Source organism: Streptopelia decaocto (assembly GCF_964273445.1).
Source record: "Streptopelia decaocto genome assembly, chromosome: 5".
In the NCBI taxonomy this organism is placed as follows: Eukaryota; Metazoa; Chordata; class Aves; order Columbiformes; family Columbidae; genus Streptopelia; species Streptopelia decaocto.
Window position 1 is genome coordinate 34,578,869 of NC_138659.1, and position 21,682 is coordinate 34,600,550.

The 21,682-nt window shown below is 48.8% G+C and overlaps 1 protein-coding gene across 3 annotated transcripts in view; it reads right to left on the reverse strand.

Moving 5' to 3' along the window:
- Positions 1-21,682, reverse strand: part of SGPL1 (sphingosine-1-phosphate lyase 1) — a 231,618-nt gene that overhangs the window by 25,092 nt on the left and 184,844 nt on the right. For all 3 annotated transcript variants that reach the window (XR_014184160.1, XR_014184161.1, XR_014184162.1), the window contains 7 exons: positions 18,595-18,728; positions 14,209-14,400; positions 13,160-13,243; positions 12,210-12,376; positions 7,722-7,887; positions 1,991-2,143; positions 882-1,031 (listed from right to left, as the gene is read on the reverse strand). The gene's annotated coding sequence lies outside the window, so the exon portion shown is untranslated. The remainder of the gene's footprint in view (positions 1-881; positions 1,032-1,990; positions 2,144-7,721; positions 7,888-12,209; positions 12,377-13,159; positions 13,244-14,208; positions 14,401-18,594; positions 18,729-21,682) is intronic.

The following is a 21,682-nucleotide window of genomic DNA, read 5'->3' on the forward strand; positions in this document are numbered from 1 at the left end:
TACTTATTTTTCAAGAAAAAATCAAGTCTGGTAGCATCAATTTAGGGCATGTTTGGAGGAAAAAGACAGGCTTCCATCCCACAACATTGCAAAAGCCTCAGCATCAACCAGCCTTGACCCTCAGGTGATTAACCAGCTCTCAGCTTTCCTTTCCTTCTTTTTTTTTTGCCCTACATCTAGGTAGGATGAAGGATTTTGACACTGAAATGCAAAGATTTAGGAAACGTGGAGTCTGATCCTGCACATCCTCAGCCACCTCTCCATTCACATCGGAGCAGAAAATTGCCGTGTCATCAATTTAGCGCAGGCAGCATCTCGAGCACCAAAACCAGTTGATTTTGCTGTTTTGTTGCCTGACTCGGCAGTCTTGGTGGGGCCCTGCTACCGGCTATCATTAGCATCTCTCTCTCCCATAACAGATAAATAGCAATACAAAGAGCCACACGTACTTATAAATAAATATAAAAGGAGCATCAATTCAGCCGTGAATACAAAGCTTAAGTATAACTGCATCTCATTCCTGTCTGTTGCCTCGGGCACCGTGAACTGACGATCAAAATTCGCCAAGCGCCAAAAATATTAGTTTAATATTTGTGTGTGCTCAGCTCCTTCTTGTGCTGGGATGACAAACAGCCTCATGAAGGCATTGCCAGAGGCACTAACACTTCCATTCTCTCTCTCCCTGGTTCTGGCACACAGAGGGATCTTTTCAAACCGATAAACGCTTTCATTTTTGGCTTTGCTGAAAGGTCTTCCTCTATGGGGTGATGTTTTGCTAGAGGAAATGATTTAAGAGCAGATATATGGTTGTGATTCAATACTGCGCTCAGGAATTCCTTGTAAAGTCAAGGGAGAGACAAATTCTGACATTACGGGATTACCTGAGCCCTGTTTGGGTTTCTCGGAGCCTTTCCGCAGTGAGAATCAGGCAGCAAACCTACAAAGACCATGACGCCTTTCCAGTGTTGTGTCTGGCAGCTTCTGCTCCCGGGTAGAACAGCAGCAAAACGGCTTTTCTCGTGGGCTACATCCTGACCCATGTAGGAACATGCAAAAGGAAGGGGAGAAAGGAAAACAGGTGAGCTTTTCCAACCCCTCTGTTAGGGATGGCTTAAAACAGATGGGGTTCGGAGCGGCTATAATGTCATTAGAGCTGGTTCCTCACACCCTTCGCTAGTTGGGATGCGTCAGCCACCAACTCAGAGCCGGCAAGTTAACACAGTAGGAAAAAAAGACCAGATTTACAGATTTTCTCTTTGCTTTCCCTCCTTGTGGCCTTTTTATTGCTGAGAGGCAGCATGCGGCGAGCTGATGTCCACCAGAAACCCGGACAAACAATGAACAGCGGTCAGAGCCGCCCCCCAGAACCAGCTCTGCTCACCCAGCGCCAGCTCAGGCACAGCGGCTGGGGTGAGTCACCTCCTTGCGTGACAAGGGGAAGGGTTGAAATGCCATGGGGGCGTCCCAGCCACCCCCCGGCCAATGCAGCATTGGGTCTCAGGCAGCAGCTCCCTCCTACTGATAACACACCGATTTCTGGCCTCAAGCGAAGATGTTTTGGACACGTCTCTCGCCGAGCTGCGGAGAAGAACAATGCTGCCTCTCTCCTCGCCAAGGTGGGCTGTGGCAAGGCAAAGTCCTGCTTTCGCTCCAGCACTATGCTGAATCACCAAGCTTTGTATTTGCCTGTCAATATCCCAGTTGGATGCTGCTTCTATATATTTAATTTGAGATGAGTACTGCGGGACCTCTTTTGTTAGCCGGATACCTCATGCACATTGTTATTATTTCTTTCATGAAAATCAATAAAGACTTAGGAACAACAACCACCAATAATAATAGTACATCTCTCTTTGTGTCTTTGTGTTGCGACTGGCTGAACAACAACTCAGAAAAGCGGCAGACGACAGGCCAAACAGAAGATTTTTTAAAAAATAAATAAAAATAAAAATAAAAATAGCGGTTTCCAACTCCGACCTAGTCTACCAACCTGTTGCCTTTGGAAGAGGTTTCCAGCCACTTCAAACTGAAGCACCATCTCAGCCCATAAGAAGTCGGCAGCAGAGGGTCGGGAAGGGTGGGGATGCTCAGCAGATGAGGCACCAGACGGAGTTCCTCTACCTTGATGTCCCGGTCCCCTTGCCTACGAAGCACAGACAAAAGCAGGGACAGAAATGCAAGAGCACCGCTTTGAAAGCCGTAGGCAAACCGTTGCTATTGAAGTGCCTTCCTGGGCACCGACAAAATTCAGGGTGCCGCATCCCCTTGATGTTTTATATCCTGCTTTGAAATGAGGAGAGATGAAGAAATATTTCCTTGCCATCCAGCTCCCGGAAACAGCGGCAGAAGCTGAAATTACCCAGGACCTCTACAGTTCAGCTCCAGATCATCATCTAATTACCCTACACGAGAGGTTAAGAAAACAACTGCATGCCTGCAAGGCAACACTTTCTGCTCTCCTTGAACTGCCGTGAGTCGTTCTACAGCTCAAGCTGAGGCTCCTGTGAACGGAGCAGAGACCAGTCCTGGCTATGGCAGGACCGGTACCACCACAGCGCTGCTGCAGGGACCCTGGTGGCTTCGATTTTGCTGGCCCGGTGCTCACAAAGCCCTGGCAGGACACAGCGTGGTCCCCGGGTCGGAAGCCGACCAGCTGTGCTCCAGGTCAACACCACCTTCAAGAGAACTACAGCAGCTTCTGCACAAAGAAAGCCCCAGAAAAACCCCAATTTCCTGGGGGCACACTTGCTCAGACACAACCTGCACTTCAGATTTACCAAGTTTCCAGCATCTGGGTTAAAGAAAATATATAACATTCTAATACTACTGTTTTAAAGGTTAATGTATTCCCAGCCACAAATCCGAGCAGAGATTTCGGTCCAGGAACAATCACCCAGTGGCAGGAAAGTATTGAGTAGATGACCTAGGTCTTTCCATCTCTAATATTTATGCATGTATGGCTCCTTTTTTCATTTCTTTCCTTTTCCGGTTCACCCATCCAAAGTAATATAAAACTAAGGCTAAACACAGCTGGGGTTTTATCCACATCACAGCTATTACACACGCAGCATCAGCACATATCGCAGTACCAATGCTCCTCCGGTATTTTTTCCTTCCCACATGAAGGATTGCTGCTGTTACTACACTCAGACCAAGATGCTTCCCGACACGGCTCTCATAAACCAGAAGGCTGCTCCGAGCACAACAAGATAAGGAAACTCAAGCATCAAAAAGAAGGCAATCTGGTGCCATTGAATATATTAACACCTGGTGAAAAAAGCAGGCTCTATCTCTCCAGAAACCTTCTCCTGTGCTATGAAAGAAAAGGTGCAGAAAACAAACAGTAGCATAGCCAGAAAGCCTTTTAGCTCTTGAAATAAAGGAAAAAGGAAACCTTAGCATACACCAGCCTCAAACACAGCAGATCTGTTCTTTCTGCAGAAGCCCATTGTCCGAGACCCAGTGAAGAAGAGCCCCAACCAACCCAGTGCTGCTCAGCTCTTTCCTTTTGCCTCCCCAGCAGCTGAGTCTGCTCCAGTAAATGCCCTTGGCTGGGACTGTGCCCCACTGTTAACCCAGCCCAGTTTGCCTCCCCACAGCTGAATCTGCTCCAGTAAATGCCCTTGGCTGGGACTGTGCCCCACTGTTAACCCAGCCCAGTTTGCCTCCCCACAGCTGAGCACCAAAGGAAGGCTGGAGACAGGACTGACCCCCCCAGCAGCCACTTGGAGACCCGCAGAGACAGCCCGTGTTTGTGGCACAGATGAATTCAATAAAAAAGAACGCTTTGGGGAAATATTCATACCTTTCTGCGTTAGAGGAAGAGGTTTTGTTAGACCTAGAATAGCACTCCTGAGCGTGTGGAAATGGGCCACCCTTGTTTAACCCAGCAGGTTTTTAGTGACACATTGAGGAATGTTACCTTCATTTTTAATTTGAAGCCCAGGTTTTGGTTTTCACTGCTGGTGCTGAGAAAAGGTGAAAGGGCTCCTTAATCTTACACATAAGCAAGCCCAGGGTAAATCCTCCCCTCCTGAGGAGCATAGGGAGGGGACAACAGATGCTGAGAGGAGGACCTGGGCCACGCCGGAGAAGATGGTTGAGCATTCTCGGAGAGGGTGTGAGATGCTCTGAGAAGCTTTGCGTCGTAAGACAACAACTTTTGGCAAAACATCACCCATCCCTTTCATGCCCTGGTTCATGAGCCTCAACCCCATCACAGCCCAGAGGAACCAGAGTTGGTATAAGCATCCAGCCAGGGCAGAGCTGCATCACACAGCAGCTGGGGAGGGCTCCTTCGCCGCCTACATTCCAGGTCAGCATGGGCCAGGGATACAAATCACCCCCATGGCAGACCCAACACAAGATATCAGCGGTCTCCTTTGGAGGCTCCACTGTGCTCAATGCTGGCCTCAACCCAAGGCTGAGTTACAATGGGAAACACAGAAGCAGGCGACAGAACACAAACAGAACGAATTAAAGAGAAGAAAGGCACAGCTAAGGTGACTCAGGTGAAATTTAGGCCATCAAAACACCGCCCTGCTGGTTCCTACTGGGCTGCTGACTTGGAAAGCTCAGAGCGGGGAATGGGAGAGGTGAGGATGGAGCTTGTGTCATTGTGGCCTTAATACTGGCAGCCCAATGGTGCCTCCCAGCATATGCCACAACTGGGTGTTTTCCTTCTGGAGAAGGAAACACAGACACCAGCAGAAGAACTGGTCCATTTTTACATTTGTTTTAAGTTATTCGATTCAAACTGCCATTCCAGGAGGATTAAAAAAAAAGAAGGCTTTTTGATCCAAAAACGATTTCCCATGAGATTTACACAATCTTGATGTTTTCTCACGTTGCTTCTTGTTGGTGCTGAAGAAGTGACATGAGAGCTGGACTGGTCTGATGGATTTGGATGAAAGCGCTCGGGAAAATTCCAGATCAAACGTGGTAAGTTCTCTAAGTGAAATGGTGCTTTTTGGCAGTCCAGGATCTTTTCTTAATTACAATGTTGACGCCGGGGTGAAGGGAAGAAGGGGAAAAGAAAGGTGTCCTAGCAAACCCCCAAACTCCCCTTACATTTGCAAATGAAGTAACTTCTTTTTGTTTTTTCCTCTGGCAAAGATGCTCTCAGGAAATTATGACACCAATGGGAAGGAACAAAATAAAAAGGTGATAATACCTCGTTATTTAAATATACAGATCATGGGAATAAAAAGCCCACCTCTGGTGCTCGGAGCAGCGTTGGACGGGCGATTTTGCTGTTACGGGTCTGGCCCTTCTCTGCGCTCAGGAGAGGACAAAGTGGGCACGGCGGCTCTCACACCGCCCTCGGATTAAGGGATTACCATTAATTAACGCCGCAGCTCCGCCAGGCCCTGCCTGCATTGCCTGTGATACACTATCTTGCCATCAGAAAGAAACAGATGGATCTGAATTTCCAGCGTCTCCGAGATGGAAACAGCAGGTACGAGATAGGAGGTGGGGACTGGTGACGAGGCAGGTACGGGGACGGGAGGGCTGCGATCATCAGAGAGGAAACTGAAATCTCAGTGATTTATTTCAATTTCTTCTCATTTCCTAAGGAGAAAAGTCACGTGGGGTCAGTGTTTGTACGCCAGCACCTGTGTGCCCATCCTCTGCTATTAGGTTTTGACTCTAGCTTCTTTTAAAACAAACCTGGTAGTGCTCTCAAAGTAGCAAATCCCCATGTATTTGGGGCAAACGCCACAAGAGGAGGTTTGTGAGTGCCCCTAAATTGAAGGCGCTACTATGGGCTATGTTGTTTTTGGGAAAAAAGGTTGAAGTGGTTCAGTTAGAGGCAGGAAAGCTCAGTTAAACGAGGAGGACAAGATATCTCCCCATCTCCTCGGTCCCTTCGGGGAGATAGCTCCTCCGCTCTCCGCTTCCCATCAGATACTGAGCCTGCAGCATCTACCGCTGCAACACCGTGAAAATAGCAAATCCTCCACCTCTCCTGCCCTTTGTGAGATCTGGGGACTGAGATCTGAACAGTGACTAATGGAAGCCAGCCACCCCCGTCCCTCGGCTCTCAGGATCACCTTCATTTCCAAAGAACAGCTGCTCAGCGTTACCCAAAACCTCATCAGTCGGCTGCGCTGCCCTTGCAATGGCAAGTCACTTCGGAAAGCCCAGCGCTCGAATAACCGGGTCCAAAGAGGGAAACGAGCTGCATCGCTGGGAAGAGAGACTTATTTACCCCAAATAAGGGGTTTGCGGGTGGTGCAGGAGCTCTCCTTAGCCCCAGGGCACACCAGGACCTTTGGCATCCCAGGGGTGCTACCCTGTGCTCAGTAGGAGGAGAGCATCACTCATCCCAGCCCATCTAGAGAAGAAAACATCCAATCTGTTTAGCAGACAGTGTGGCCGAGCAGCGTCGGGAGGGGAAGATGAAGGTGTCAGACATAGCAGGAGCCCAGCTGATACTGTGTTCTCACTCTTTTTTTTTTCCTGTATTAATTAAAAAAGAAAACACTTCCTTGAGGACAAACTGGCTAAGTTCACTTTGAAATCATACTACCAGTGGCATAAAACAAACCCTGATGCCCTGCAGACCGCCCAGACCTTAACTGTATCCAAATATAAGTATGCTTATGCAGCAATAAGTCTGTCTACAGAGAATTGCCCACCTGAAGAGCACCCCGACCTGCAGGATGTCACACCAGGTGCCAGGAGACCAGGACCACTGTGGTGCCACCACGGGGTGGTCCTTCTCCACAGCTTGCCTGGCCTCTCCTCATTGACAAAGCTATCTCAGCCATGACTTCCATGTCTAAATAAACACCTTAGCTTAGCATTGTCCCAACCGCTTTGCCCTTTTAAACCTTCTCTGGTGGCACTTCAAGGCTGTCATGTGCTGGTTGCATATTATTGATAACAATAAAATCATTAATACATGCATAGCTGGTTCCATGTCCCCTGTCCCACATACCTGCCTTGGCATATGTAGGCACAAATACTCGTGATAAAGGTTTGGCTCTTTGCCTTGCTGCTTTTTTCCCTAAAAACTGAAGTGGACAAGGAGTGCCTGGTCTACAGCTCATTTCCCTGTTCTCTCCCTGTAATCTCCAGGATTAAAAGCTTTCTTCCTGATGGCTGCTTCATAAAAGACCCAAAGTTTTTTACTCATTTATTCCTTGAAAAAGGAAGACATTATCTATTTTAAAAGATGTGATTTCATGGGTAAAATCCTCAGCAACTCTTTGTCTCTTGAATCTGATTTTCCAGACAAGCCGGAGCTACAGAACCGGACCTGAGCAAAAGAACAAGTTTTGGCAAACTCCAGCCGTACTGCGCAGGCTCCGAAATCCAGGCAACCTCCCTTAGCGGTGCAGGATCTCTGATGGTTAGACACCTCCATCGAGGTGAGGTGGCCTGTTCCTCCTTGGAAAGGCTCCGGCTCCTCAGGAACCAGCACTTTTGGAGCTTTAAGTCAAAGCGTGCTGGGTTCTGAGTGCTGTAGGAAAGCAAACAGAGCATGCACAGTCCTTTTAATATGTGTTAGCCAAATAAATGTTCCTATTCCAAGGCAGCTGAAGCAATAATAAATATTAGGTAGGAGAAGCGAGCCTGCCGTACCTTTTCATTTGTATGCACGGCATTTTTTTTTTTATTATTATTATTAAATAAAAATTCACTCTCCAGAAACGCAGCCCAGACCTGCTAGCTCAGGCCAGCTCTTGTTAAAATGATTATTAATGGTAGTGCACCTCTTCATAATGGGAATGAATGGTCCAGCCACCTCTCGGCTCCACACATATTACTGACTTATTCCTCCAGCCTCCTCTCAGTCGCAATATTCCGCACAGCCGTCCCCTCCAGCCCTTGAAGACCCGCATGCGGCGATCCATCTTCTGACTTCTAAAGCCTGTTTTTCTAAAGAGATAAAAATAAACCATTGTGTTTGGACGAAAAACACGGGATGCAGCGGCACCAAGCCCTCCAAATGAGATGGGGCAGGGTGGGGGAGGAAGAAGAGTCTTTTCCTCCCTTTTGCATGTATTTAAACCCCAAATATATAATCCATCCCCACCCATCCCAAATAAATCATTTCCTCACCGAGGTGGAACAGGGAGACAAGAGAGAGGAGGATCATAACTCATCATAACTCATGGAAAGGAGGCCAAGGCAGAGGGTGCACCACGCAAACCCCAGGAGGACGTGGGGTAATTCTACCACAGCAAATTCTCGCAAAAGGGATTTTTAAGGCAAGGGCTGCTCCCGAACCCTTTGCATGGCCCTTCCCATATGGATCTGTAGGAAACTCATAGCCCTGGATGCCCAGGAGAGCAGGGGAAGGGGTGGAGAGGAGGGCAAAGGGGGGTCCCACAGGCATTTCATACACTGGAAAAAAACAACAACAATGGCTTCACGCCTTGGTCTTTGTCTCTAAACAGCTTCTGGCCACACCAGCAGCTTGTCTGGACCTACAAGCCAAGCCCCTCTCGGGTTGCTGCGAAGCAATCGCTAATGGAGAGCTTGCATCTTGCTGCACTCGTAATAGCACAACAGGCAGGTGCATTTCAGTGGTGCTGAAAATAGCCAGCAGCGTTGGACTTCTTGAAGCCATCACAGAGAATCAAAAAAACAGGGGGAAAAACTTCCCCGAAAACCACGAGCTCTTTCAGACCTTCAGACACCCAAATCCCACTCAAATTTCCCCAGTACCACAAGCGCGCCCTATCATATAAAAACCATCCCAAATACCGCCAGCTGCTCACCTGATACCCCACAAACATCACCGCGTTTCTTCAGAAGAGCTCGGGGCTACGTGCCGCAGATCCCTCACTGTCAGCCCCCACCAAAATACCCCCAAACAGTCTCTACAGACAGACCACCAGTGAAGAATCTTGCTCTCGGTATTGGCGCCGTCTCCAGCGCTTCCCACCGTTAATGGGATATAAAAGAGCCGCTTTGCTGTTGCATTCGGTAGCGTGTTTGTTCTGATTCAGCAAAGTACGTGGGTTAAAACCATGGTAATTAGGGCTGTTAGCAGAAGAGCACTCACGGCAGAAGCAGTGGCGGTAGCGGCAGGAGCACGGTGGCCCAGATCAGCCAGACAAGGTGTGTGGGACCAAGCTCAAAACACCAGAACGGCTCCACAGCACCGCTGGATGGGGCAAAAGAGCCAAGGGGAGCATGGCTTAACCTCTTTGTCCTCCCATATACTTATTAATACATCCACCGGGAAGCGAAGATGGAATTTGTCAAGTGTGGTCTCTATGTTTGCTGCTTAATGGCTTTTCTAAAACAAAAAATAAAATTGCAAAAGCAAAACGACCAACCTAATAAAACCTCTAACACACAACCCATGTCCACTGGCTTTCAAGGAAATTAAACCAAATTCTAATTTTGATTGAGACTTAATTAGCGGTTACACCAGCAGTCACCGGCCGCTGCCCACGCAGGCGGTTATCACCATATCTCCTCTCCACGGCGTAACGCGGCTCTGGTATCATCTCCACCTGCGACGTGGCGAGCAGGGACAGAGGGACATTGGCCAACACGTATGTAAAAGTGATTACAGGCAGGAGCCTGGGGGGATTGGTTTGGGAACAATGTCGTAATGAGCCTGAATATAATCTGCTGCCCAGAGATGGGTCTTTCTTTCCCCCGGAGGGGTGGCGGCCACAAATGAGATCGTCACATCGCGTTATTTCCAGCGAGTTAACTCCCAACGCCGCAGCTCCGTCCCGCTGAGGAGGGCGACGGTGCGAATGGAACTGTCCCCACCAGATGCGCCCAAATCAAAGATGCTTCGGGTGGGACGAAGGATTTTTAATGGCTCAAAGCAGTGCAAATGTATCACTCTGATGAGGCCCTGGGAGTCGTTGGGTTGAGCGTCAGCCATGGACAGTCCCTAGAGAAATTTCGCCGTCTTCAAGCTAATCTTCTTATAAACATTGTTGTGGGGTTTTTGTTATTATATTTTTTAATGTTATCTGACATGTGTTAAGCAGGTTTGCTAAGCTCATTGCACCTCCTGGGAGGTTGGTGTTTGCTCTGTTTCCCACCCCACCATCTGATGCTGCTTGTCTCCTTGTTGACTCCTCTGGTCAGGCAGGCAGACCGACTTTGTTTTTTATAATTAGCAAAGGAAAAATATAATCTCTGCAGGTTTGGAGGCTCAGATAAGATGGACATGCAGGTTCCAGGTAGACATCCCCGTTTTCTGGAGCTTGTGGGCTTCAGACGTGAGCTATCAAACTTTCTGCTCCAGCCCTTCTTGCTGAGTTTACTTGTTTCCAACAAACCCTCAAAATAAATAGATAAAAAGTTAACTGGACATTCTTCTGTGCTTCTCCAGCGCAAAATAGTTCAAGTTCTTGATAAAGCCCCACTTTATTTGTGTTATTCCCTCCGTTTGGGTTTATGAGCAGCAATAGGCAGGGATTAGACCCTTGGATGGGACGGTTTAAAATCATGTGATAAATATGAACCTGCCTTTGAGCTGCAGGTTGAGGGACATGCATTGATGAAGGGACATCTATCGAGACCTCTCTCCCTGCTCAGGTGGCAAGTCTATAGGAAGTCAATAGAAAGGATGAAAAGGAGGAGAGAAACAAACAAACAAACCAACCAACCATCAAGTTGCGCTGTAAATGGCCATTTACTGGAGGAAGTGTCGAGCTCTCACCACAGAACAGATTAGAAATACCCAAGGAACAAGACACGTTCACGCATGTACATGCGCACACACCAACACGTAGACTCTGGAGACACCACTACAGAAAATCAATGTGAGCTTATCAGCCTGCAGCAGAGTCAGGACAATTAAACATTTCCCTCTCTGCCCTTATATATTGAATTCAAGTTTCGAAGTTGTTCTCACCTGCAAATGGAGGGAAAGAAGCATCTGAGCCAGCATCTCTTAGAGAGAGTTATCTCTAATGCAGGCAATAGCCAGAATTATTTCCATAGCTAACTGCTGCCGCCTTTGCCCTTAAAAGAAAACACCTGGCTCTTATTTCCTACCTATGGACTGAAAAAGGAGGGTAGTGTGCATTCAGCATCGGTTTCTTTGCTGGAACAGACTTCTGCACTCAGGGGAAAACTCCGTCCCCAAAGGCTGAGCTTTCGTCCTCATTTGCAGTCTCGAGTGCAGAGCCAAGCTTTGTGGGAGGAGACCAGCAGAACCCAGCAATGGGTCAGCCTGGATCCGGAGCTGGCCCTGGGTCGGTGGTGGTGACATGACCTGCAACAAAGCAAGTCTATGAAAGCACCGCTTCTCAGTTTCCGTGGAGTCAGAGGGTGTTAGAGCCCCAAAGGAGTCTCAAGCCAGCACCTAAACACTTTCATATTAATTTGTCTGGTTTTAACTGAAAAATCAGCTACTCCAGCTCAAAGCTGGCTGTGGAATGAAAAAAAAAACCCAAAAAACACAAACCCACAACACACACCAAGATAAATGAAATAGTTAACAAAGCAATAACAAACAAGCCAGCCACTGCTGTTCCTGGTGCTCACTCCAGCCGCCTCCGCAGGCAGGTTCGGGCGCATTGCCCAGGAGCTCTGCTGACACAAACCTTTCTGGAGGGACAGCAGCACTGAAGTCACATCCTCCATCTCCTGGGCATTTGGGTTTGAAGCAGCAGTTTCTTTTACATAGATATATATATATTTATCTCCCCCAGTCAAAACAGACAGGGCAGATAATCTGGGCTTACATCCCTTTGAAGCCAACCAAAAGACTTAACTTCAGCGAGCACTAGAGCGGGGAGCCCAGGCCCCCGCGTACCTGATCCAGGGATTTAAGCATCACGGGCTCTGTCCACATAGACGTGCTCTAAAGCCACCGAGTCCCAGCCCTGCCTTGGCCAGAGATCAAGCGCAGCGAGATTTGCCTACAACCCTCCCATCTTATCACGCATTAGCCCCGTCCAGATGCCGGGCGCTACCCCTCTGTTAACAATCCCCTTTTGCCGCCTTCTTTTATCTCCCCATTCAATTGCTGACAAGACCTTCCTGGCGGCCTTTTCAAAAGTAGATTAGAAAAAGAAATCAACGCGTTATTTCAAAAAGCAAAAGTCCTTAGGGAAAATAAGAAGAAAGAAATTAAATAGGAGTGAGGAGGGGACCATAACACTGCTATAGTGCACAGAGCCGAGAGCAAGAGGAGGAAAGGGGCTGGGATGCTGCCTGCATGAGCATCCCTGGTACCTCCTGCCTCACCCTTGTGAACATTCGCACTGCTTTACCTTCCTTGTGGCTTTTTCACAGCGTTCCAGGAAAGCTGTAGTAGAGTTTTAGCTTCGTGCTTGCATTTGGAAAGGTGACGCAGCGCCAGCTTTCAAAGGACACCAAAGAAGAGGTGACACAGGGAGGTGACTCTGTCCAAGCGGCTGACAGCAGCAGGCAGAGAGCACTGGATTTAAAACAAAGCAACACAAAATATATATATATATATATATATATATATATTCCTAACCTTTGCTGACATGGCCAACACTATGTGACCAGTGGCAGCCCACGTGCACCGGGAGAAAAACGCAGCCAAACAAAGCCCATGTCAAGCAAACCCCATCTTCATTTTTCAACCTGGCCGGACAGATTTGATTCTCCATTTAACTGGTGGCAGAAAGTTGCGGGAACAAAAAGCATTAGGGTTGCGTTCCTCCCACCCCCCCCCAGCTTTATTGATATCTTGTGTTTCCTTCTCTTAGATGCTTTCCATGGGATTTAGAGTTGGCCAAATGCTGCTGGCTCCCCTGGCTGATGCACATTCGCATTGCAAACAGCTTGTTGCTTCAGCAGGACCCAAGCTGGGAAAAACACACCTCAACGCATTGCGCTAATAAAAATAGCGGGCAGATAAATCCCCGTTCCGGCATGCAAAGGAGGGCCCCTCGGCACAAACAGAGGCACTTGTTATTCGCTCCTCATGATTCGTTATTTATTATCCCGCTTCTTACAAAATTGCAGGCATCTAATCAGAGCGCAGAAGCAACAGAGGGTAATTTGGGTGATCAGTCACACGCTACCAATAAGGAATAATAAACAGCCGCAGTGACCACTTGAGATGATCCACGAGCCGGCGGTGGCTCGCACGAGCGGCTCGGTGGCCACTTCTGCACAATGAATGGGATCTCGGGCTCAATGCCCACTTAAGCCCAGCATTAAGCCAAGCCTTTAGCGACGCCATCCATACCTGGGGATTACTTTACACACTCGAGATGTAAGCACGCGTGCCTGGGTTGGGGACGAGGTTCATTGTATGCCTGCCAGCATGCCGCTTAGGAGACGAGAAGAAAACAAGCAAATATAAAAGAACCCTCCTGCATCCTGGAATGACATAAAAAACTTTTGAAGATAATGTTTTCTGGTCTAAGAATGAGGTAGGTCACTATATCACAAGATGAAGCTATAGAATTTTATTGCCTTGCTTCCCACCTCCTTATACAAGCCAAGCTGCTTCTGCGCTGCTGCAAACCCATGCAGGGAAACAGGGAAGCCAGAGGAGCCCTATTGCAGGAAAGGAAAGAGGAAAGAGGAAAGAGGAAAGAGGAAAGAGGAAAGAGGAAAGAGGAAAGAGGAAAGAGGAAAGAGGAAAGAGGAAAGAGGAAAGAGGAAAGAGGAAAGAGGAAAGAGGAAAGAGGAAAGAGGAAAGAGGAAAGAGGAAAGAGGAAAGAGGAAAGAGGAAAGAGGAAAGAGGAAAGAGGAAAGAGGAAAGAGGAAAGGCCTTGCAGCAGAAAAGAGAGGACTGGCCAGACAAAAGCTGATTGATGCTGCTCTAAACCGTGCTCAAAGGCTCACACGAGTGTCACTTCTCCCCCGCCGAGGGAGAGGCGCGGACATCAGCTTCTACCCATAATACGCTTCTATAAACAAGTGGTATTAGACTAGCGAGGAATAGGGGGCCAAGCACCCGTCCCCGCTCCGCTGATGTCTGTGTCTCCCGTAAGTGCCCGTCTGGCTCTCAGCTTTAGGAACATGTCGCACCATTGCAGCTTCAGCTTAACTCTTCACAACAGCAACGCTATACCCCCCCAAAAATGCAACGTCACATGACCTTTACGTTCCCTCCCAGTTATGCTCTGGGTCTTCTTTCCCTTCTCTGTGGAGAGGCAAGGGGGACCAAGTTTCGACAGAACTGATGAACTATATGTATATATACACATACACATATAAATATATATTCCCACCTTTCAGCAGAAATGTTGCCAAGCACTTCAACATGTTGCTTTTTTTAAAGCCTACCTGAGCTGCTGTGGATCTGCTGCCTTGGGATGCCCTCCTGGGGTGCTCAGCTACGTCCTGGTGCCTCCCAGGGCACCACAGCTGAAGAGTTCATGGCTGGCTCAGGACCCTGAAGGTTTAGCTGGAGCTTTCTAGTCCCCCTGGGACCATCTGTGTCATCCTCTTGTCTGATACATCTGAGCTCTGCGGATGCTGCTTCAAAAGGTAAGCAGGGTCTGAGCCTTGCACCATTTACACCAGTGCAGGAAGAGTGGCGAAACTCTGGTTTTGCCCCACTTTGAAAGCTGGAAATACCCTGGAATACCTCATCCGGCAAGTCCTACATGGAGTTAGGGCTTGCACTGCAAGCCTTGGAGAAATGCAAGCCTGCCTCGCTGCTTTTCCAAGGTTAACCTCCCACTGCTCATATCCTGGCAGATGTTTCTGAAAAGCCTTTCTTGGAAAGGCTAGGACAACACACGTCAGCAACACCCTGCTTGTCTAGCTGGGGGCATAATAACATCCAAAACCCCCTGCCCAAAGCAGCTGGTGGACCTTGCCAGCATCGCCAACCCAAGGAAGCCTGCATGACCTCCCCATGGGACCGGTACGGCTCTCCCGGCTCCACAGGGACCAAACTTATCGCTGAAGTACCTGTCATGTGTGCGGAGCCAGCTCAGCTCTTTGGGCATCCCCAGGGCAGCCCCAAAGCAGAAATTTGGGGGGAGGAGGGCTGGGAGCCCATTACAAGCCCCTGCCCAACGCTGGCTCCTGCACGTGCCAGCTCGGGCTGAGACGTGAAACCGCAAGCAATGCGTTCCAACTGGAAATATAAAGGCTGTTTCCACCTCTAATTAACCCCAAGCACAGTCAAGCGATGGAGTTTGGCTCTCGTTAGCTAAGCCATGGCAGGAACTCCTGCACCGGCTGTGTTGCGGGGAGATCCGCAGCTGGCACGGGGCGCCAAGGGCAGCGGGGCTGGCTGGGAAAGGCAGCTTTCTAGAATACCGCTTTATAAGGGGAATAAACCACCGTGAGACAGAAAATGGTTAAAAAAAACAAATAGCACAGGAAGGAACAAAGAGACTTGGAGTTTTTGCAGTGGCCAGGGTCAAAACCAAATCTCTGCCTTGCTAAGGTGCCTCTCTCAGGAGTGACGCTGCGCTGTCCCTCTTCCCTTTTTAAGAAAGGGTATTAAAAGCAGTATGAGCTTATGGATGGGAGAGAATACCTGGTGGTCCATTGTTATTAACACCGGTAATGAACAGCTAAAGCAAACAACATCAAATTATCCCCTTGCTTGAAAAATATCATCGCAATTCAGAAACTTGCAGCTGATTGAACTAGTTGTGGACTGAGCTGGAACCTCTGCCCTATGAGGCTTTTTCAGCTGCAATAGCTTCCCGCTTGTGGTTAGAACCAGGCTTCTTATTTTTCCGGGGAGAAACTATTATTGTGCCCCTTCTGAGTGGCCACCGGAGTTGTCCTCTTGAGATAACACCTTGGCTGCCTTTATGGCACTGTTATCTGCTGTTAGATCATATAGAAATGCTGCGAACTAAAAAGATACAGCAAATTTAGGCACCGACCCCGTTAATTAACACACACCATAGGCATTGCAAGAGAAAGCAGGTCAGCTGTCCTAACAGAAGATACACAACACAGCATCATCCCAAGGTCTTGGACAAAGGTCCCATAACAGAAGAGGTGTTGTTGTTAGACCAGCTTCTAGATTCCAGGGTGTTTCTGAAGAGCTTTCCAAAGGAAATGGTTAAAAATAGCAATTTTTCTGCACCAGAAGGACTGAAATACAGCCTTCACCATTGCACCAGCTGAAGGAAATGCAGAAAGTAAGTTATCAGGTTGAAATCAAAGGAAAAAAAAAGAAAAACGACAAACACGAACCAGCAAGCAATCTCACCCAAATCCACACACGTGAGGAGTTTGCTGTGACTCCTTCCCCGACTCTATTTTCATCCTCCTGACCTTCTCCGTTCCCGCCAGAAGGGAATAGGAAAGCTCTAAGAAAGCTATTCCTGTGTTATTTTTAGCAGAGGCAGAAGAAAAGTGACTGGAAATAATCCATGAAAGCGAGCTTTCACCTTGGTCTGCAGACTCCGGAGATTTCCAGAGCCTTGATAACAATCACAGCTTTACCAAAGGCAGAGAAAACGCTGAGTGATACAAGGAGCACAAATGGAGCCCTCCCTTTCTCCCCACTTCACATGGCAAACCCAGTGAACCACTGATGGAGACCGAGCGAAACTCTTTCCCCCACGAGCCGGTGAACTGGTGGCCACACTCAGGCTTGGCCGGGCTTCAGCACTTATGCAGCAAGAAAATGCTACGTTACAACGAAACACGTTCAAAATACAGGCTGATTTTAGAAGATGCTAGTAGGAGAGGTCACTCTTTCCCAAGCAGGATTAAGAAATAGCCATTCCTACCCCCCCCCATAACTTGAACAAAATAACATTGCAAAATGAACAACATCGGGAAGAAAAGTCCTTACTCCTGAGCTATTAAAACCCAACGAGCCCTTTCCCTCCCCCAAAGGAGGGACAAATTAATTGGGAAGAGCTTTGTAGAGACACCCGGCACTGCATAGGGACCTCTGTGCTTCTCTGCCTGCCCTAGCCCACCAGCACAAGCGGCTGCTGATGGGACATGGACCTCAGCTGTGTCTTTCAGAGACCAAAGGAATCAATTAGAGAAGCTGCACTCCCAAGGTGCTGATAATAATAAGAAAACAAGGGCTGATCCCATTAAGTCAATCTCCTCCAGTGGCTGCTGCCATCTGATGTCTCCCTCTTCCCCATTGCTGTGGGTTCCCACCTCTCTTCTTGGGCTGCCCGTAGCTGTTATGGTCTCCGAGGAAGGCAGAAAGATGTGGGGGACTGCAATATTATGGTCTGGGCTGTGCCTGCTCAATGCACGGTGACCACGTCTCCCATCCTCATGGGCTGCTCCCTAACATCACACTGCCGGCTTTGTTTTACCACTCAGGCTTCCTCAAGCCACTCTGGATTTAAACCCACTTTACTTCTGCTGATCCATTTTAAAGTGACCACAGCAATGAGACCGATTCACTGGCTGGGTTTAAAAAAAAGCGATGTATCTATCGCTTCCCCATGCTTTTTACGCCATCAGCTTTTCTTCTGCTACCAAACACCTGCTTTTCCCTCTGCGGCCAGGGCTGCTAAGAGCATTTCTTCATGGGATGGCCATCCCTAAGCTCTCATCCAGCTCAGAGGTGGCAAAACCCTCCAGCCCTGAGCTGAACTTGGCCCAGCCTGGTGCGACCCCATCTCCTCCTGGTTTGGCCCTTGCCCCGTGCATGGGGACATGGGGCTCTGGGCCAGAATGAAGCCCCTTGGAAGGGGAGGGCAGCTGCAAGCCCATCCCTTTCCATCAGCCTGGGGAGAAGGAGTCTTCCTCGTGACTCGAGGACACCCTCCAAACGCAGCTTTGCTTCCTCGACACCAGGACGGCCACATCGGCATCATCCCTTCATCTCGCTTGTTTGTCGGAGGGGGCGGGAGCGGAGGTGAGGGGGCAGGAGCTGCTCTGCTCCACGCTGCGGGGACGCATTCATTGCAGCCACCGATGAAGATGCGGTGCCAGGGAGGGAGCGGGTGGCGTTGATAAATGACCGTCACCCACCGACCCGTGGCGTGCGCGCACAGGGAGAGCGATCGATCGCGATGACTATTTGGACCCCCACTGCCCCACATTATTCAGACTTTCTCAGACTGAAGAACACGAGCCGGGGGTTATTGATCCCTTGTAACTGATAAGCTGCTCGCTCATGTTGTTTTAATCAGCCTCAGGGAAGGAGGATGAACAAATACCCAGTCCAGAAAGAAGCTTATTACTCCCCAGCACCCACTATTGGGCCAGAATTGGAGCTCCCCAAAGAGCCATGAACCGCATCATGTCCCCCCCATCCCGCCCGACCAGGAGCATCCAGGGCAACTGCATCCAGCAAGAGCAGACGCATTCAAACACTCCCACCTTGCCCAGTTTTTAAAACATTTTCCTGGATCGAAGCGGCACTGGGAAGTGCTGTCGTGGCAGGAGATATTTATTGCCGTCTCAGGAAACGTTTCATTATTCTTTGGGAAGCAGCGGCAGTGAATTTCAGCCTGTCTGCCCAGCCATAAAGCGGACCATCATCGGGCAGGTTATTTCCAGCAGCTGGACTCCGCCAAGGAATGAAGCGTCACCTCCCAGCTCTAAGGACTATTTTATCTGCAAAAACCTGCCCTCGGCCCCGGTGGCAGAGGGGGAGACCCAGACCTCACATACTCCATGGGGAGAGGGGCCGGCTGCAGGGCTGCTCCCCATGTATTTGCAATAGACAGAAAAACACTATAAATGCCTCCGACACGTTCTTTAAATACTCACTCCACTCAGAAGCCTCCAAAATGAGCTCAGCAGGGCGGGATGGAGGTGGAAAAAGCACAAAGCCAAGGCCACTGGCTGGACAGGACCATCAGATCCTGCTGGTGGCACTGGGCAGGTCAAACCATATAGTCACTCTGCAACAGGATGGGGAGAAAACATCATTTAATCATACACAACATTACTTTTTTTTATTCTGTGAAAGTATCTAAACACTGTCTAACTCTATGTAAGCTTTCAGCACCTATGATTTCCCATAGCAGCAAGTTCTACTTTTCAGCTGGGGGCTGGCTGAAGAGTTTGCCTTTGCCTCTTGCAGCTTCTCTAGATGTTCCTACTCCTGACATCGAGTGCTGCTTGAACTGAGCAATCGTTGCTGATTAATTCTTCAGCTCTGCGATACAAATGGTTTCATATCTAGCCCTGCCTTTATCAATCCTTGCCTTCGGTGGATCATTTTCTAGGCTTCTTCCCATCCATTTTTTATGATGGGAAAACTAGAGTTGCTCAGATTATTCAAGGTGGGATACACCAGACATTCATTAAGCGGCACAGTAACATCTCCCATTTCATTTTCTCTTGCCTCCCCATAATTCCTATCATTATATTTGTTTTTTCGGACTACTATGGAGTGTCATATTGATAGATATTTCCAGCATAGCTCTCAGATCTCCTTCCTGAGCAGCAATAGCCAGTTCAGAGCCCATCACTGCAGGTATAAAGTTAGAATGATCTTTCCCCTGTGCATTGTTTTTCATTTAGCAGCCTTGACTTTCATCTGCCATTTTATTATCCACTCACGAAGTATCATAAGGTCCTTTTCCCATTCTTGGAGGTTGGCCATATTTTAATCTTTTTGGTATTAACTCAGTACTACCAGCGAACATTGTTATTTCATTTTATCCCCCCCTAGATCCACTCGGGCTCCCCAAATTCAGGGAAATGCAGCCGGACTGACGCACAACGAAATGCACGTCAATACTATATCATGAGCAAGTGCGTAAGTGCTTTCTCAAGCCAGTATCGTCCATAGGGGAGCAGGGTGCAGGTGGGAAAGTCACAGCTACCACTGCACACACTGGCTTTAATAAGGCTGTTGAATTTTAGCACAGCTAACATAAGCTGAACTGAGTAATACAGTCGGTAGGGACTGCGTGGCAGTTGTGTGTGCAGGGCAAAGGGAAAGCCATGCACCAAAGGCTCTGCCGTTGGTTACCAACCTGTCGAGCTCTCCAGCTCCCTAGTGGTCAGCAAAGAGCTGTTTCCTAAGCGGTTTCAAGCCAACAGGCCATGGACACCTTGCAAAACTGCACATTAAAATGAGCCCCAGACACTCCATCAGCCGTTCCTCAAAGCCACGTGGTGGAAAATAATTAGAACAGTTTCCTTCTATAACGAAGCTTTCTCCAGTATTGAAGAAAAGCCACGGCTTGCTTTCCTCTTCTAACAAATGGCTTCTTTAGAGTTTAATTAACTTCTCCCTGCTCTTCTTTTGTGGCAAAGTGTCACCCTGACCACGAGACAAACTCTGTTCCTTTATCTGGGAGAGTGCTGGCCTGTCAGATAAACCGCTCTGCCTCGTTTGCTGGGGCTTTTCTCTCCCCGCTTTGCATATTCCGGGGAGGAAAGCAATAATAACAGAAAGTGATGTTCCGGGGAGGCTGGAAACCTCCAGCTTTGGGGCTGGGAAGGAGGAGCTACTTAAATACCATGTGCTCCTGTATCATTGCCGGGCTGGGAACAAGGGCCCGTTTCACAGACCCACCTGGAGCTGGGTCAGTCATTTCAATGGGCTGGAAGACAAACCTGGAGGAAACGATTTCTGCCCTTCCCAGAGTTCAGGATTTTGTATTTTCAGCAGTGCATGTGTCTCCCTGTGTGTGAGTGCATATATACATATATATATACATATACATGCATAGCTCAAAATCAATAAGAGTGAGATTAGGTCACTGTATTCCTGAGAATGTGCTCCTGATAGCACACAAACCCAAACAGCTTCTGTTACTTTTTGCTCGCTCTTGTGCTCCAGGAGACAGTGGCACAGCCTGGAGAAAGCCAGGCTTGTTTTCCTTCCGCTCTTATAAAAAGGATGCAGAGGCTGAATTTGGGCCAAGTCAAGAGGGACCATCACAAGCTTTGGCTTTCCAGCCAAGCTTCCCGCTCCAGGAGCCACCAGGCAGCAGAGGATGGGAGCAGGAGGGACACAGGAGCCCACCAGTGTCACCTGGAGAGATGGGTGGCCTTTCCATGCAATGCCCAGGCTCTTTCTTAGGAAAAGACGGTGTATTTAGTATAGTTTTGGGGTCCTGGCAGTAGCCAAGCCTCTGAGCAAAGCCACTTTTATCTCACATGGGTCTTTGAGTAAAGACATCCCAGGGCCAGGCTCGTTATACAATAAAGACACATTGGGCTGCAGCTTCTGAATGGGGCAGCTTAATTAATTGTGCCAGGCTGACAGCAGCAAGGGTTTTTTTGTGTGCTGAAGCTTTCAGACACCAATGCAGTAATGGTCTCCAGTACGCAGACAGTCTCAGGGGACTTGTCCTTCCTACCCAAACAAAATTAATTAATGGTGGCAATAAATAAACCAAACCAGGCGAATGAGAGCGTCGGAGCCACCCCGGGGAGGCTGCTGCAAACACACGGTGGGAAGCAGATTGTGTGGCAGCAGGACTCGTGTTGGGGTGATGGACACCCCGTCGCCAAACACCTGCAGACGTGGTGGCAGCAGAGCAGCTCTGGCCACACAGTGGGGTTGGGCAACACCAGCACCGATTGGTACCAACCATGAGCATCTCAGGACCTGCTCTTCCTCCTCCTCTTCCCCGTGCTGCTCGTGTGGAAGGCAGCTAGCTGAGATATCCACCTGTAAATCCGAGTGGGTGAACCGCTCTACCATACTGTGGTTTGGGCTGAAATTTAGGCTCGCCTTGCCTATGGGTTGGAGGGAGACCGGTGCAGTTATGAGCTGCACAGCCTGCCTGCTGCTGTACTGTGTAACTGGGGAAGACAGCTGGTTAGATAAGTCTTCCTGTGAACATGATAGAAACAATAAAAAGTAGGGAAACCAGAGCTTTTTCTAGTGCAT